The sequence below is a fragment of the Bubalus bubalis genome, chromosome 3 (assembly GCF_019923935.1).
Source record: "Bubalus bubalis isolate 160015118507 breed Murrah chromosome 3, NDDB_SH_1, whole genome shotgun sequence".
In the NCBI taxonomy this organism is placed as follows: domain Eukaryota; kingdom Metazoa; phylum Chordata; class Mammalia; order Artiodactyla; family Bovidae; genus Bubalus; species Bubalus bubalis.
Genome location: NC_059159.1, coordinates 100178099 through 100194815, shown reverse-complemented (window position 1 = coordinate 100194815; position 16717 = coordinate 100178099).

Here is a 16717-nt window from a genome sequence, read left to right as displayed (position 1 = left end):
AACCCTGAGGTTCTTCATTTCTTCCTTTTCTAGTTGCTTTAGGTGTAGGGTTAGGTTATTTATTTGACTTTTTTCTTGTTTCTTGAGGTAAGCCTGTATTGCCATGAACTTTCCCCTTAGGACTGCTTTTAAAGTGTCCCATAGGTTTTGGGTTGTTGTGTTTTCATTTTCATTAGTTTCTATGCAAATTTTGATGTCTTTTTTGATTTCTTCTGTGATTTGTTGGTTATTCAGCAGCATGTTGTTCAGCCTCCATATGTTGGAATTTTTAATAGTTTTTCTCCTGTAATTGAGATCTAATCTTACTGCATTGTGGTCAGAAAAGATGCTTGGAATGATTTCTATTTTTTTGAATGTACCAAGGCTAGATTTATGGCCCAGGATGTGATCTATCCTGGAGAAGGTTCCATGTGTGCTTGAGAAAAAGGTGAAATTCATTGTTTTGGGATGAAATGTCCTATAGATATCAATTAGGTCTAACTGGTCTATTGTGTCATTTAAAGTTTGTGTTTCCTTGTTAATTTTCTGTTTAGTTGATCTATCCATAGGTGTGAGTGGGGTATTAAAGTCTTCCACTATTATTGTGTTATTGTTAATTTCTCCTTTCATACATGTTAGCATTTGTCTTACATATTGCGGCGCTCCCTTGTTGGGTGCATATATATTTATAATTGTTATATCTTCTTCTTGGATTGATCCTTTGATCATTATGTAGTGACCATCTTTGTCTCTTTTCACAGCCTTTGTTTTAAAGTCTATTTTATCTGATATAAGTATTGCTACTCCTGCTTTCTTTTGGTCCCTATTTGCATGGAAAATCTATTTCCAGCCCTTCACTTTCAGTCTGTATGTGTCCCCTGTTTTGAGGTGGGTCTCTTGTAGACAACATATGTAGGGGTCTTGTTTTTGTATCCATTCAGCCAGTCTTTGTCTTTTGGTTGGGGCATTCAACCCATTTACGTTTAAGGTAATTACTGATAAGTATGATCCCATTGTGATTTACTTTATTGTTTTGTGTTCGATTTTATACACCGTTTTTGTGTTTCCTGTCTAGAGAATATCCCTTAGTATTTGTTGGAGAGCTGGTTTGATAGTGCTGAATTCTCTCAGCTTTTGCTTGTCTGAAAAGCTTTTGATTTCTCCTTCATATTTGAATGAGATCCTTGCTGGGTACAATAATCTGGGCTGTAGGTTATTTTCTTTCATCACTTTAAGTATGTCTTGCCATTCCCTCCTGGCTTGAAGAGTTTCTATTGCAAGATCAGCTGTTATCCTTATGGGAATCCCCTTGTGTGTTATTTGTTGTTTTTCCCTTGCTGCTTTTAATATTTGTTCTTTGTGTTTGATCTTTGTTAATTTGATTAATATGTGTCTTGGCATGTTTCGCCTTGGGTTTATCCTGTTTGGGACTCTCTGGGTTTCTTGGACTTGGGTGATTATTTCCTTCCCCATTTTAGGGAACTTTTCAACAATTATCTCTTCAAGTATTTTCTCATGGTCTTTCTTTTTGTCTTCTTCTTCTGGGACCCCTATGATTCGAATGTTGTAGCGTTTAATATTGTCCTGGAGGTCTCTGACATTGTCCTGATTTCTTTTAATTAGTTTTTCTTTTATCCTCTCTGATTCATTTATTTCTACCATTCTGTCTTCTAATTCACTGATCCTATCTTCTGCATCTGTTATTCTACTATTTGTTGCCTCCAGAGTGTTTTTAATTTCACTTATTGCATTATTCATTATATATTGACTCTCTTTTATTTCTTCTAGGTCCTTGTTAAACCTTTCTTGCATCTTCTCAATCTTTGTCTCCAGGCTATTTATCTGTGATTCCATTTTGATTTCAAGATTTTGGATCAATTTCACTATCATTATTCAGAATTCTTTATCAGGTAGATTCTCTATCTCTTCCTCTTTTGTTTGGTTTGGTGGGCATTTATCCTGTTCCTTTATCTGCTGGGTATTCCTCTGTCTCTTCATCTTGTTTAAATTGCTGAGTTTGGGGTGTCCTTTCTGTATTCTGGCAGTTTGTGGAGTTCTCTTTATTGTGGCGTTTCCTCGCTCTGTGTGGGTTTGTACAGGTGGCTTGTCAAGGTTTACTTGATTAGGGAAGCTTGTGTCGATGTTCTGGTGGATGGAGCTGTATTTCTTCTCTCTGGAGTGCAATGAAATGTCCAGTAATGAGTTATGGGATGTCTATCGTTTTGGGGTGACTTTGGGCAGCCTGTATCTTGGAGCTCAGGGCTGTGTTCCTTGTTGCTGGAGAATTTGCTTGGTATGTCTTGCCCTGAAACTTGTTGGCCCTTGTGTGGTGCTTGGTTTCAGTGCAGGTATGGAGGCATTTGATGAGCTCCTGTCAATTAATGTTCCTTGGAGTTAGGAGCTCCCTGGAGTCAGGGTTTGGACTTAAGCCTCCTGCTTCCAGTTATCGGTCTTATTTTTACAGTAGTTTCAGAGCTTCTCCTTCTATACAGCACCATTGATAAAACATCTACGTTAAAGATGAAAAGTTTCTCTACCGTGAGGGTCACCCAGAGAGGTTCACAGCATTATATGGAGAAGAGAAGAGGGAGGAGGGAGTTAGAGGTGACCTGAATTAGATGAGGTGGAATCAATAGAGGAGAGAGTGGGCTATACAGTAATCTCTTCCTTATGTGCACTCCACAACTGGACCACTCAGAGTTGTTCACGGAGTTATATAGAGAAGAGAAGAAGGAGGAAGGTGACAGAGGTGGCCAGGAGGATAAAAGGGGGGAATGAAAAGGAGGGAGACAGATCCAGCCAGTAATCAGTTCCCTAAGTGTTCTCCACCATCTGGAACACACAGAAATTCACAGAGTTGGGTAGAGTAGAGAGGGGTTAGGGAGGAGACACAGGCGACCCGGTGGAGAAAAAGGAGAGTCCAAAGGGACAGAGAGCAGTTAAGCCAGTAATCTCGCTCCCTAGTCATACGTGGGTACTGAAGATTGGGTTCTTAAAGGTACAAAATTGGTAACAAATACATAAAAGCAAAAATTAAAAATCTAGAGTAGAGTTTGGAATTTCAAAAATACGATGTTAAAGAAAAGAAGAAGGAAAAGAAAGAGAGAAAAAACGAACAAACAAAAACAAACAAGGTCATGAAAATTATAAAGAAAATATAAGTACAAAATTGATAACTAATACCAAAAAGTAAAAGTTAAAAATCTAGAGTAGAGTCTGGAATTTCAAAAATACAATGTTAAAAAAAGAAGAAGAAAAAGAAAGAGCGAGGAAAAAAAAAAAAAAACAAATAAGAACAAACAAAGTCACATAAATTATAAAGAAAATACAGGTACACAGTTGATAACAAATACCAAGAAGCATAAATTAAAAATCTAGAGTAGAGTTTGGAATTTCAGATATACAATGTTATTTAAGAGAAGAAGAGAAAGAAACAGAGAAAAAGAAAAAGACAAAATAAAAAAGGGTCACAGAAATTATAAAAAAAAAAAACTATAGGTACAAAATTGCTAACAAGTACCAAAAAGCTAAAATTAAAAATCTAGAGTAGAGTTTGGAATCTCAAAAATACAATGTTAAAGAAAAGAAGAAAAAAAAAAAGGCCAAAAAAATTATAAAAAAAATATATATGAAGTTTGCTTTAAAAAAAAAAGGGGGGTCTTCTCTCTCTTTTTTTTTTTTTTTGCAAAGTAATTGGTTATAAAAGGGAAAATTAAAGGAATAATAGAGGACTTAAAAAAAATTTTTTTTTAATTAAAAAAATAAAAAAAAAGAAAGAATGATCGTAAAAATAGTAAAAATATATCTAGGACTTTCTCTGGTTTTGTTGTGAGTATTGCGGGTTCAGTTCATTTTTGGCTAGTTCCTTGGTCCAACTTATATTTCTCAAGATCTATAGGCCCCTTCCTATGTATTTGGTACTAACCACAGGGTTTTAATCTATTGCCTGTAGCTTCCAAGGCGGTTCCCTCTGTTATAGCTTCTTCTGTTTGCTGGTCTCTTCAGTGTCTGGTTTCCGCCCTGACACAAAGGGGACGGTGGAGGACACCTTTTTTTTTTTTTTAGGCTCACTTGTTCAGTCATGCTGAGGGGAGGTAGGGAGGGATGCTGCAAACAAATAACACTGGCGTGTGCTCGCAGTGCCTCAGCTACACTGGGCCTGCCCCCCTGTTCACGGCGCGTGTAGCCTCCCTGCCCACGCTGTTCAGGCTCTAGGTTGCTCCGCCGGGAACCATCCGTGGCTGGCCCTGGGCTGCCTGCACTTCCAGGTCCAAGCCGCTCAGGTTCAGGCACTCGGGTAGTCCTCAGAGGCGCAGACTCTCGGTTGGGCCTGAGTTTTGTGCCCTTCCCAGATCTGAGCAGCTCAGGTGATGAGGTGTTTGGCACGCGCGACTGCTGCGACTTATCGCCTCCCCGCCGCTCGGTTATCTAGGTGTGCACCGGTGCACCTTCTCAGGCAGATGTTGACCGTCCAGACCCCCAAGAAGTTTTAGTTAGCAAAGAAGCCTGCTTACAGTTTTATAGATAATGTCTCTCTGGGGCTGCGATTGTCCCCTTCCAGCTCTGGCTGCCTATCACCGGAGGGGGATGGTCTGCCGCCGGCTATCTCTGTTCAGTCCTTTGTTCCGTGAGTGGGCCTGGCGGTGTCTTAGGTTAGGGCTGGCTTTTTGCGTGGTAGATATCCCACAGTCTGGTTTGCTAGCCCAAATTATTTTGCTCAGATAGCACTCGGGGTATTCAGGCCAGATCCTTGCGATGCAGCCCACGCCATGCCTCCCTGCCCATGCCGCGCCTCCCTGCCCAGCCCCCGCTTGCTAATGGCGGATGCAGGCATTTGTGCTGCTTCTCCGCTGGGGGAGTTACGGTAGGGCTCGCAATGTGCGTGTTTTAATTGTTTATTTATTTTTACTCCCTGTTATGTTGCCCTCTGTACTTCCAAGGCTCGGCACAGATTCGGCAGTGAGGAGGTTTCCTGGTGTTTGGAAACCTCTCTTTTTAAGACTCCTTTCCCGGGACGGGACTCTGTCCCTCCCTCTTTTGTCTCTTTTTTTGTCTTTTATATTTTTTCCTACCTCCTTTCGAAGAGTTGGGTTGCTTTTCTGGGTGCCTGATGTCCTCTGCTGGCATTCAGAAGTTGTTTTGTGGAATTTACTCGGCGTTTAAATGTTCTTTTGATGAATTTGTGGGGGAGAAAGTGTTCTCCCCATCCTACTCCTCCGCCATCTTAGCTCCTCCCCCCTACTCCAAGTATTTCTTGACTTCCTACTTTTGCATTCCAGTCCCCTATAATGAAAATGACATCTTTTTTGGGTGTTAGTTCTAGAAGGTCTTGTAGGTCTTCATAGGACCATTCAACTTCAGCTTTTTCAGCATTACTGGTCAGGGCATAGACTTGGATTACTGTGATATTGAATGGTTTGCCTTGGAAACGAACAGATCATTCTGTCATTTTTGAGATTGCATCCAAGTACTGCACTTTGGACTCTTTTGTTGACTATGATGGCTACTCCATTTCTTCTAAGGGATTCTTGCCCACAGTAGTAGATATAATGGTCATCTGAAATAAATTCACCCATTCCAGGCCAACAATTATTATTATTGTTATTATCAAAAATTTATAATATTTTAGTTTCTAAGAGAAGGGGCATTTATGATGAACAAGACAGAGAAGTCTTTGCTGTCTTGGTCTTTGCGTACTGTTGCTCTTCAGTCATTCACTCATGTTCAACTCTTTGCAACCCCATGGATTGAAGCATGCCAGGCTTCCATGTTCTTCCATGTCCTTCATCTCCCAGAGGTTTGCTGAACATCATGTCCATTGAGTCAATGATGCCATCCAACCATCTCATCCTTTGTCATTCCCTTCTCCTCATGTCTTTGATCTTTCCCAGCATCAGAGTCTTTACCAGTGAGTCAGCTCTTCACATCAGGTGGCCAAAGTATTGGAGCTTCAGCTTCAGCATCAGTCCTTCCAATGGATATTCAGGATTGATTTCCTTTAGGATTGACTGGTTTGACCTCCTTGTTGTCCAAGGGACTCTCAAGAACCTTCTTCAGCACTACAGTTTGAAAGCATCAATTCTTTGGTGCTCAGGCTTCTTTAGAATCCAAATCTCACATCTGTACATGACTACTGGAAAAAACCATAGCATTGACTATAAGGACCTTTGTTGGCAAAGTGCTCTCTGCTTTTTAATACACTGTCTAGGTCTCATATATCTTTTCTTCCAAGGAGCAAGCTTTAAACACTAGGGTGAAGAAATATACAACAGATTATTAAGGAAATAATAATTATAAGAACAGCAAATGATAATAAGTTCTTTGAAGGAAATACAGTAGGAGGTGATGTGATAAAGTCTGACTCCAGGTGGGGAGGACAGCTTATGTTGTCTGAGTGGTTAGGACCAGCTTCACTGAGGAGGTGGTACTTGGGCTAAGGTCCAAAGGCCAAGAAAGAACAGGCCATGTGGAGATTTGAAGAGCAGGAAATTCAAGAGAAGAAACAGCCAGAAGAAAACCCCTGATGAGGAAAAGCTTAGTGTTTTAAAAACAAACAAACAATAACAAAGTGATGGTAGAAAGAACAGAAGGAGGAGAAAGTAGAGACAGATGAGATTGGAAACTATGTGAGGTTTACAGTCCTTGGCCAGGAGATGAGGTTTTGTTCTGGGAGGTGAGGGATATGTTTGGAGAATTTTAAACAAGAGGATGACAGTATTTAATTTGAGTTTAAAAAGGAGTATTTTGGCTACTATACAGAGAATAATTATAAGGAGGAAAGAGAATAAGCCAGAAATCTGGTTCAATATTTTGTTCCTTATTAATTAGAATGATTATAAAAAAGTGAATAAGAATATGATTATATTATCAATACACAAACAATTCCAGAATGATTCTCTAGTCTCACAAATCCCATTCAGGAACCAGAGTCTTGCCATCTTTTAGCAGGTTGTGCTCAGCATATTAACTTGGTTCTCAAGCTTCTGTTCTCTTGTTTACCAGACAGCTGCCTCAGTTCCAGGCATCTCACGTAGACACACACGTAGGTGATGGAGGGACTGTCCTCTAGTGATTCTCTTTATTAGCAAGGGGAAACTCTTTCCGAAGCCCCTTCCTAGAGACCAGGATTGAGACACATGTCACGGGGGAATAGAATGATCACAGTTGTGTTAAACCCTCTATGGTTCTCTCCTTTCCATGAGCACATAGAAGGACAAATGTTGAACAAAATCAGTGTCTCCTGTGATTGATTGGATTACTCTGAGTAATTACTCTGAATAATTCAGATAACTTTTAAACACCTTTATTAAACTATTTTTGACAGAGGGGAGACGTTGGGTAACTATATATATATATATAATCATAGTCTAAATGGAATTTTAGAAATACTATAATTCATAGTAGGTCTTCCTGAGTTTGTCAGTTAACATCTTGTTGATCACTGAGCTCTCTTTTGTTGTCTTTGGGTCTGAAACAAAAGATGGTAACTGGCAAGTATGGGTGACATTGTTGCTGCTTATGGGTTGGTCCATGTGAGACTGATATGAAATCATCATCTCCGGGTCCATTCCCTCATCCTCTTTGTCATTTTCATCTTGCTTATGAATGTGCCCATCTTCATTTGTATATGATGGTGACCTGACAGTTCCTCTTCTCCTGAAATCAGCTGGCATTACTCTCTTCTGATTGCCCTTGCTCTGGCTTCCTTTGGCCAAGGTTCTGGCCCTACAAATTTGTCATGAAACTCTGTGCTTATTCTTTTGTCTTCACTGCTGTTACTGACCCCTTCCACAACACTGCCAACCCTCCGTTTAGCTGGAAGAGTGTTATTTCTTAGGGAGCCTCCAGACTGCAGTTCTGGATTCCTTTCTGAAGCCAGAGTGCTACGTCTATCCTAAGAGGTGTCTCATTGCTGTCATAACACAGCCAGTATAGTCATTTCTTACTCAAGTTAGTTCATGTTTGATTTCTGTCCCTTGTTACTAATGTTCATGACTAAATATACTTACCCTGAGTAGATTGTATTCTAAATGAGAAGAGGAGGTACTTATAGATAAGTAAGGATTATAAAGGAAGAGTGCCTTGCCCTATTGAATCAGTTGAGTCAGGGACAGTGCTGGGCAGAATTTTCTGGGCTGTCAGTTTGATAGTCTTTCTACTTACTTGAAGCCTGTGAAATTTCTTTCCCTATCCAGCTTCAGTCATTATTTAAAATCATTCAAGTCAATGTCACTAGGCTCTCCCAAGAGAAGCAGGCAATGGCAAAGTCGACTCTTATATGTGACTTCTGTAACTCTACTGTCAGGCTTTATTGAGTTGTTCAACTGTAAGTGCCTTTTAGCTGGACACTGGGTCTGGTTTTATGTACATATCAGGTAAATAACAACCCAACCAGAAAGATTCAAGAAGAAATTACAAGACCCTCTTGCTTTTCATATTTCCATAAACAGCTGAAGTCACAACATCCATAAAAGAAGCAAAATCGGACTGTCATCTAGGAGAGAGGAAGGGCATATAGCAACTCATTATCATATCCTCTTAAATTTGTTGACAGCATCAGCTATAAATTGAGTCACTCAGCATGGTAGGGGCCACAGACTGGGTACATTTTGATAATGCTAATGATTGACTGAAACAGTTCAGGACAAGATCATAGACTTTTAGGATGAAAGGAATCTCAGGTATGTTTCATTTTCTGCCTAAGACCATGTAGTCCAGGGATGCTTAATTTAAATTCTAGACTTCAGGGAACTAACAGACCTGCTAAAATAATATGTATACTTTATAAGTCTGGGCAATTTTTGATAAAGAAGATTGTTAATAGCTCCCATTAGATTCTTAAAATGGGCCTGTGACTAAATAGGATTAGTTGTTGAGGTCCAACCTCATCCCCTCCCGTGTGTGGGTTCTTGCAGCATCCCTTCCCGTGTATGAACACTCTAGTTAGAGAACCCCTCTTCCCTCCTCCTGCTCCCCTCTTTTCCTTTTGGAAAGCAACCAGTTTGGTGCCAGCTTCTCAAACTACAGTACTCAGAGCTGTGAGGTATGTGAAGAGGGATGGGAGCTCTAGGATAAACCAGGACCATCTTCCCAGAAGGAGACTGTCACTAGAAGATTTGGACAAAAACTCATTTTCATATTTAAGGACAAATCACATATATGATGATAGAGTGAACATGTACAATTTACATGACTTTGTAAGTTAGAACATGAAGCTTGCACCCAGTAGTTCCTCTGGAATTTGCTCTCAGCTGTAAAATAAGGCTAATAAAATGCCTCACTGTGTTGTGGGCTTTAAGGAAATGAAGACTGAGGGGTGCCTGGCTCACTGTAGGCCTGTTCTCAATGGTACTGCACCCCCCCCAACCCCGCCCCTATGACTTATATGATGAGCTGAAATCTGCCTCCAGGAAACTAGTCCTAGTTCTGTCTTCTGGGGCCTTGGGATTGTGGATAGCCATCTTTTCCCTTCCTTCAGTACAATCCTTTGGTCGCATTAAAAAATGGTGGTAAAATATGCATAACATAAACTTGACATTCTAACCCCTTTATTAAAGTGCACCGTTGTGTGGTTAGTGCCTTCACAGTGATGGGCGACCGTCACCATTATCTAGTTCCAGAGCTTTTTCATCGCTTCAAATGGAAGCCCTGTGCTGGTGAAGCATCACTTCTTTCTCCCTTCCCTCCAGCCCCTGGCAAACAATACCCTGCTTTCTGTTGCTATGGATTTGCCTGCTCTGGATATCTCATGTAAATGGAATACTACAGTATGTGGCCTTTTGTTTCTGGTTTGTTTTCCTTGAGCTCAGAGAAATAAAGGGACCAAGAGACCTTAGGTGAAAGAAAGGCCTAAGGGACTGACAAGTGGGGAGGGGCACTAAGGGATTGACAAGGGTGAACACAAACAGATTTGGCCTCATACTGTAGCCCCAGGTCCTGGCTTTTATGCCTGGCTATCAGAGTCCAGCCCTGTTGCTGAGGGCACACAAGGCCTGGCAAGATCATCACTGCCAGGCATCTGAATATCGAGTCTAGGCCAGAGGCATCTGTCAGATCCAAGGTTGGCTTGGGCAGTACGTGCTCGGGAAGCAATCTTTCAAGCTCACTGAGTCCAGCTGGATGCCATGCGCCGTTTATCCTTGTATGGCACAGTGGAGCCTCGTTATAGGAGCCGCGCTTGCCTGAACATTCACAGGGAAGGCAAACCAGACTGGCCTGGCCGTCGTGGCCTTTGGAAAAGCAGAAAGGCTGCTCATGTGTGCAGCCAGCACGCTGCATGGGTAATTAAATCACTCCCAAGGAAAATCTTGTTTGAGCACTAAAGGTCACGGCTATGATTCGTCTGTGATTCTTTGTCAATACGTTTTTCTAACCAAGTACCACATAAAGAGTCCATTATATGGGCTTCGGGGCTGCCTGCTTGCCCAGGGATGGGAAGGAAAAAATTTGTGGGCTGGCCCTGTTACATGCACCATTTAACACAGCACAGTTGCCCTCCCTCCTTGAGGAGTCGGCCTTTTGTTGACTCAAGTCCTAATTCATGTGGGGGGAGTTTAGTGTAACTAGAAGTTTAGGGTCTCATAAAAGGCTTTAACTAGTTTCACAAAGATACTCACAGATGCCTGAACAGTAAACACTGGAAAGGCCCAGCGCTGGGTTAGAAGTTGGGAGAATGGAGCCTGAATTGTGTTTGTGTTTTGCTTTAATGGTTCCAGTAAATGACCAGGCTAGACCCAGGATTTGTGCTTTCCCCTTAGGTCCTCCCCTATCCTTTGTCACACAGAGCACCAGAAAAATCACTGCATCAAACTCGGGCTTAGGGCTTGAGAGTTGGGGGCATTTTCAGAGGTCTTTGAGGGAACTGGTGTTGGATGGCAGCTCAAGCAATTGGCCCTACCGTGGGAGCAGGAAGGCAGGTGAACCACACCGCCTTGACTGTGACAACCCAACCCTCCAGAAGGAAAGGAGGATTCCCAGTTGCTCAAGGTACAGTCCAAGTGGAGAAGCTTCTCCTCCTATGGAGAACTGATTCAGTGCAGGGGTGCCATCTGCCCAACACCCCTCTTCTGTCTGAGCTTTCTGGGTCTGAGAGAATTCCTCAAAGTGGGTGGAACCTCTCAGTTTAGGGTTCCGTGGTGCTCAGAGCTCCTACAGCTCTAAAATGGCTATTGGTCTAGTTGAATCAAGAGGTGATAAAAATGCTGAGGAATCATAGCTGGCCTGGGAGCTGATGCCTCTGACCCCTCTGGTCCTCCCTGATCTTGAAGTGAAGCCATAGTCTTCACTGACTCTGGAATAGGAATGGGCAAGACTGGTTTTAAGACATTCAAGGGAAAAAAGTTCTCTCTCAGTTCTAGATGAATGGGTTAATCCAAACCAAAACCATGGAGAATTTCTGAGAGGAATTGTGTCATCTGGCTTTTAAGATGAGAAGACTTGTGTGGTATTTCTCTCTGATTCTCAGGAAAGAAAAGATTGAGTGAGAATGAGCAAAGACAAAGAAACCTTGCAGAAGAAAATTAAGGGTTGGGTTTTAAACCTCCATGCAGGCAAATATTCTGTGTTGAGGAAGGTGATTTTTTTTTTTTCAATACTTTCTGAGGATGCCAAGAGTTTTTCAGATACTCTCAAGTAAGCAAGCAGAGTCAGGTGCATGCTTGCAAATAGTTTCTTCAGCTGTCCATGGGATAGGATTTCAAAAGTCTCCAGAAATTACTGTGCTCTTCAATTACATTCTCCATAATTACTCTGAACAGAATATGCACTAGTTCTTGATACTCTTGTATTTGATTTGATTGATGGCATGTGCAATAGAGAGGCAGGAGCAGGAGAATAAAACAGGGCTGTATTTCCTGCAAGAAACTAGCCCCTGTCTCTCGAGTAATGGGCATTTATTCTATTGGGGAGGGGGGTGGTGGTGGTGGGAGTGGAAGATGGAAAGAGAGGATTTCTGAAGGGGCCGAGGATCAATCCAACATGCTGAGCTATACTGAAGTCAACTAAACCAGATGGAATTTTCTGGTATGATGAGAAAAACTGAGAGTAGTGTAATGTTTCAGCAAAACTAAAGGGCATTTTTATTTGCTTCTCTCTTGTATGTCTTGTGACTATCAAAAAATAGAATCAGGACGTGCTTTGGCAGCTAGAGATTTCTATATTTCCAGGTGGAGGAGAATAATTTATTAGGATCTATATACAACAGGTGAAGTTCCTTTTTTCATGTTAGGAAAAACTACCTTGTTGACAAGGTAAATAGCAAATGAGTCCAAGGACCCTGAAAAAGAATGTTTGGAGGGTTTGCAATAATATCTTGAAGGTTAAATTGTCAAATGCCCACAGTTTAAGATACATTAATTTCATCCAGTTTATAGTTTAAAATAAGTAGTGAAGAAACCACATTGATTAATCTGCAGAGCTTAAAATTTTTTTGAGGAAAATAGAGCAATATGAATTTGGGCAGTATTCTGCTAAATGGAGAAAAGTCAGTGAACAGGATGGAGGTTGTCTTCCATGGCATATTTTCAGGAATTACAGTGTGTATTGGTTTTCATTAAGGTTGCAAGGTAGATACATGAGTAAATGAGTGAATAAAAGGTGATCTCTGTTTTTAAGAAGGCAAGATGCATTTGAAAAATATAACACATGGCTGCCACATATGAAGGCTAATTGAGAAGCCTCAGTTGTGTTCAGAGCTTCACCATCTGCCTGCTACCCCAGGAATAGAAACTTGGGGTCATCTTTAACTTACCCCTTTCCCTTGTTCCCTACGTGTGTTCCTTGATTCCTTCCCCTGGAATTCCCTCCCTCACCTGATCCTTCCCATCCCTCAAGACCAAGGTCAAGTGTTGACTTCTACACAGAGACTTCCCTCATGTCCTCGGTACAAACTAACTTCTGAGGCTTAAATCTACTTGCAGATTTCTAGTGATCTAGGGTGGACCACATGGAGTCTGCCTTTGGTCCAGGTTAGATAAAAGAGAAGAGAATAACAGAAGGTTTTCTTTTCATCTGTAAGACCAGAGCTGAACTGACTCATTGACCTTCCACCAGAAGCATTTTCAGGCCAGCTGTTCACACCTTCATACCTCACCTGTCTGATAGGAAGAATTCAAAGTGGTAGATGTCCATCTCCTCAGAAGAATCCTGAGCTTGTGGACTACACTAGGAGGGAGAGAGAGAGACAGCAAGACAGAGAGAGACACAGTGAGACACACACACAGAAACAGAGGGAATGAGGCTGGAATGGGCCCTATCCTGGAAGGAAGCAGGCTCGAAGCATCCCGTTTCTTCAGCTTCATGATGAAACCAATGCAGTAGGACAGTGTAATATTGAGTGCTAAGTCGCTTCATTCGTGTCTGACTCTGTGCGACCCTATGGACTGTAGCCCACCAGGCTTCTCTGTTCATGGGATTCACCAGGCAAGAATACTGGAGTGGGTTGCCATTTCCTCCTCCAGGGGATCTTCCTGACCCAGTGATTGAACCCATGTATCTTAAGTCTCCTGCAGTGGCAGGTGTGTTCTTTACCACTGGCGCCACCTGGGAGGTTGAATATGGACCATGTAATAATGGGACACATCAACTGCTGTGTTTTTCCCTCAGTGAATTCCTGTGATCTTTGGTTCTTTCCCATTCAGTCAGTGACAGACTTGCTTTAGCACTCCAAGAGATGAGAACCTCAAAGAACAGAGAAGCAGTACTTGGTTTTTTGAAACTCATGAGAGCAATAAGAGTCTTGAGAGATGGAGGTGAGGGAAAGCTTTGGGGCCTGTGTGAATCAGAAGTAAGAGGCTGGGAAGACAAGCCAGCTTCATCCCCCCTATCTGGACCAGAGGAAGATTCCTGGGCACGGGCAACTGAGTAGTTGAATTCTGGGCAGTGACTGAGGCCCCAGCTTCAGGAGTGGAGCCCCTGCATAGAATGGACCAGTGTCTTGCTTCACAGGTAAAGCCCAGGAAGATATTAAGCTTCTCAGTTTTCTTGTCCCATTCACCTTGGCACATGGCATGTCTCTCATCAAAGAGAATCTAAGATGGCCCCACCAATCCTCCACAGCCCCAGGGTAACATGGAAAAACACCCCACAGCACCCCACCTGCCCTCTACCACCTTAGAGAAGGCTTGTCACCTATCAGAGAGGACCAGTGGGCCAGAAGAGATCACCACTGAATGTGGTGCTCACCTAGGGAGCTACGACACCCCCAGGAATGCCAGAGCAGAGAGACGCGGGTGACTAGGACTGGGGCATACACACCTTCATCCCAGGGAAGGACCTGGTGGAGAGGTGATGGTGGTTGGGAATGGGATGCCTCCTCCTGACCAAAGCAGCTCTATACAACTCAGTGGGACATGAATACAAATATCTGTAAATAGAAAGAAAATCCTGCTTTGCCTGAGCTTATCCTAAAATGAAGTTTCTCTTACCAAGAAGAAGTGGGATTTGAGATAGAACTATAAAACTAAAGAACAGTATATTTATTTATTCATCTCAATTTGCGGCCTAAAACAACTCATACCTGCTGTACAAAGTATTGCATACTCCTGAGTGTTGTGTCTCCTCACGTATTGACAGAATAAAAGAGCCCCACCTATTAGTACAACTGCTGACAAATGCTCTTAAACCTGATCAGCTCTTCTCCTTGGAGGTGAGCTGAGTTTATGGGGGGTCGGGGGAGGGGGGCATTGGGGAGGGGGAGGAGACCTGAGCCTCCACTAGAGGCCACCAGACACCACAGAGCAGCACACTGCTGTCTGATTCAACATGAGCCACTTCAGTGGAGTTCTTGCAAGCCACTTAGTGGAAGACTGTGTCATACCAAGTCTTAGCCTAAACTTGCACTCTACCCTCTATTTGCACTGAAACTCTTGGTGCTGGATTAAGAGGGACTTTCCTTTTAGAGAGCTTTGGTAAAAGATTCTCCCTGAGAGGAAGGAATGCTTCATTACTGAAATCTGTTTTTTTGCAAATGGTTCTTTTCTTACAGAGAAGTTGATAACATAAAAACTACTAGGCACAGTCTCTGGTGTTCTCGGAGATATTAGAGATGACTGAGTTGTCAGTATAATCTCAGGGGAAGAGCCTTTTTCATTGGACTTTTGATTGATTGCGTTGGATGCTTGTCAGTTACCATGAGAAGTTCCTGGATTAGGGAACAGCAGGAAGATGCTTTACCTTTGCCTGTTTCTGGGACATGTAAGCACTTCAAAAGCCATCTCTTCAGCACTTGGGTACCTAATCAATTGTGTATCTCAATTTTGATTTTTTGATACAGTCTCTGAGTCTTAGGTGTTAGATACAATGAACATGATGAGTAGCTTGGAAATGCTCTCCTGTCCTGTTGAAGTGAGCGGTTAGCATCCTTTCTGTGGCCCAAGGCCCGTATGCACACGTGTCAACTCACTTTAATCATGCACGACTCTTTGTGACCCCAGGGCCTGCAGCCTGCCAGGCTTCTCTGTCCATGTGATTCTCCAGGCAAGAATACTGGAATGGGTTGCCACACTCTCCTCAGGGAAGCTTCCCGACCCAGGGATCGAACCTACAGCTCCTGCAGCTCCTGCATTGCAGGTAGCTTCTTTATCACTGAGCCATCAGGGAAGCCAAGGCCTGACACCCCCCTTAATAGTTATCTCATCTTAAAACCAGATTAAAAACCTTCAATGGATCCCCATTGAGTCCAAACTCCTTAGCCTGGGACCCGAGGGCTTCATTACTTAAAATTTGTCTTGATGTCAGCTCTCACCTGGCATATCCTCATAACCTGATACTCCAGCTATGGAAAAATGAGTTGTTCATGGAACACGCCAGGTTTCTTCCACACCTTTGTGCTTTTGTGTATACTGGTACCCAAAATATTCTTCCCCTTTGTCCATCTAGTAAAAACCTACTTGTATTTCAACACTTACCCGCTCCCTAAATTCTTCCCTGAACTTTGAAGAAATCCCAACTCTATATCCCTTATAATACTTCTGCTGCCCCATGTTTATAGCCTCTTTAGGGCTTTGTCGGCATGATTTTATCATGCGGCTCTCATCATTTTCTAGAAAGAACTCTAAAGGTAAGGGCTACATCCCAGCTAGCTCTGTGTGCCTAAAGCCTGGGGTCTAATAGACCCTCAAGAAGTGTTTACTGAGTAAATGCAGTGGGCTTTGATTTCTGCAAATATTTTGTAGTATTGCTAGTTTGACAATGGTGACAGGTAGCTCTTTTCTAGGAAGCTGGATGTGGCTGTATTGAGGAGAAAGATTTCAGTTCATGACTGGGAAGACTTTGACTTCAGGTCAAAGGAACCACTGAGTTATCACCATCAAAAAACTGGGAAAAGAATTTTAATGCAATTCATCATTTATGGTCTCATTTAAAGAGATTTTATTGCCATTAGCAGGTCAGCCAACCAAGACCACACCCTCATTTGAGAAGCTCCAAAGAATTTCTTGAAATTAACTTCTGGAGAAGCCTTGCTTGAAGGGTAGGTTCCAAGCAAACTGTAACACTGGGGACATTTGCCTTTACCCAGCGATTTTTCCTCCTCCCTCATTCCCACCCTGATCTTTCAGATTGCTACTAAGAGATTCAAGGTGCCCCTTTGACTTCCTTTTGAAGATCATGATTGAATACTTTTGATTATTAATTTGCCTTACAGTGTATTATAATCACATGTTTGTATGGTTATAATACCTATGAGATCTTTGGGCTTCAGGAAAGTATATCATGTTTACTTTTTCATGTGAACATGAAA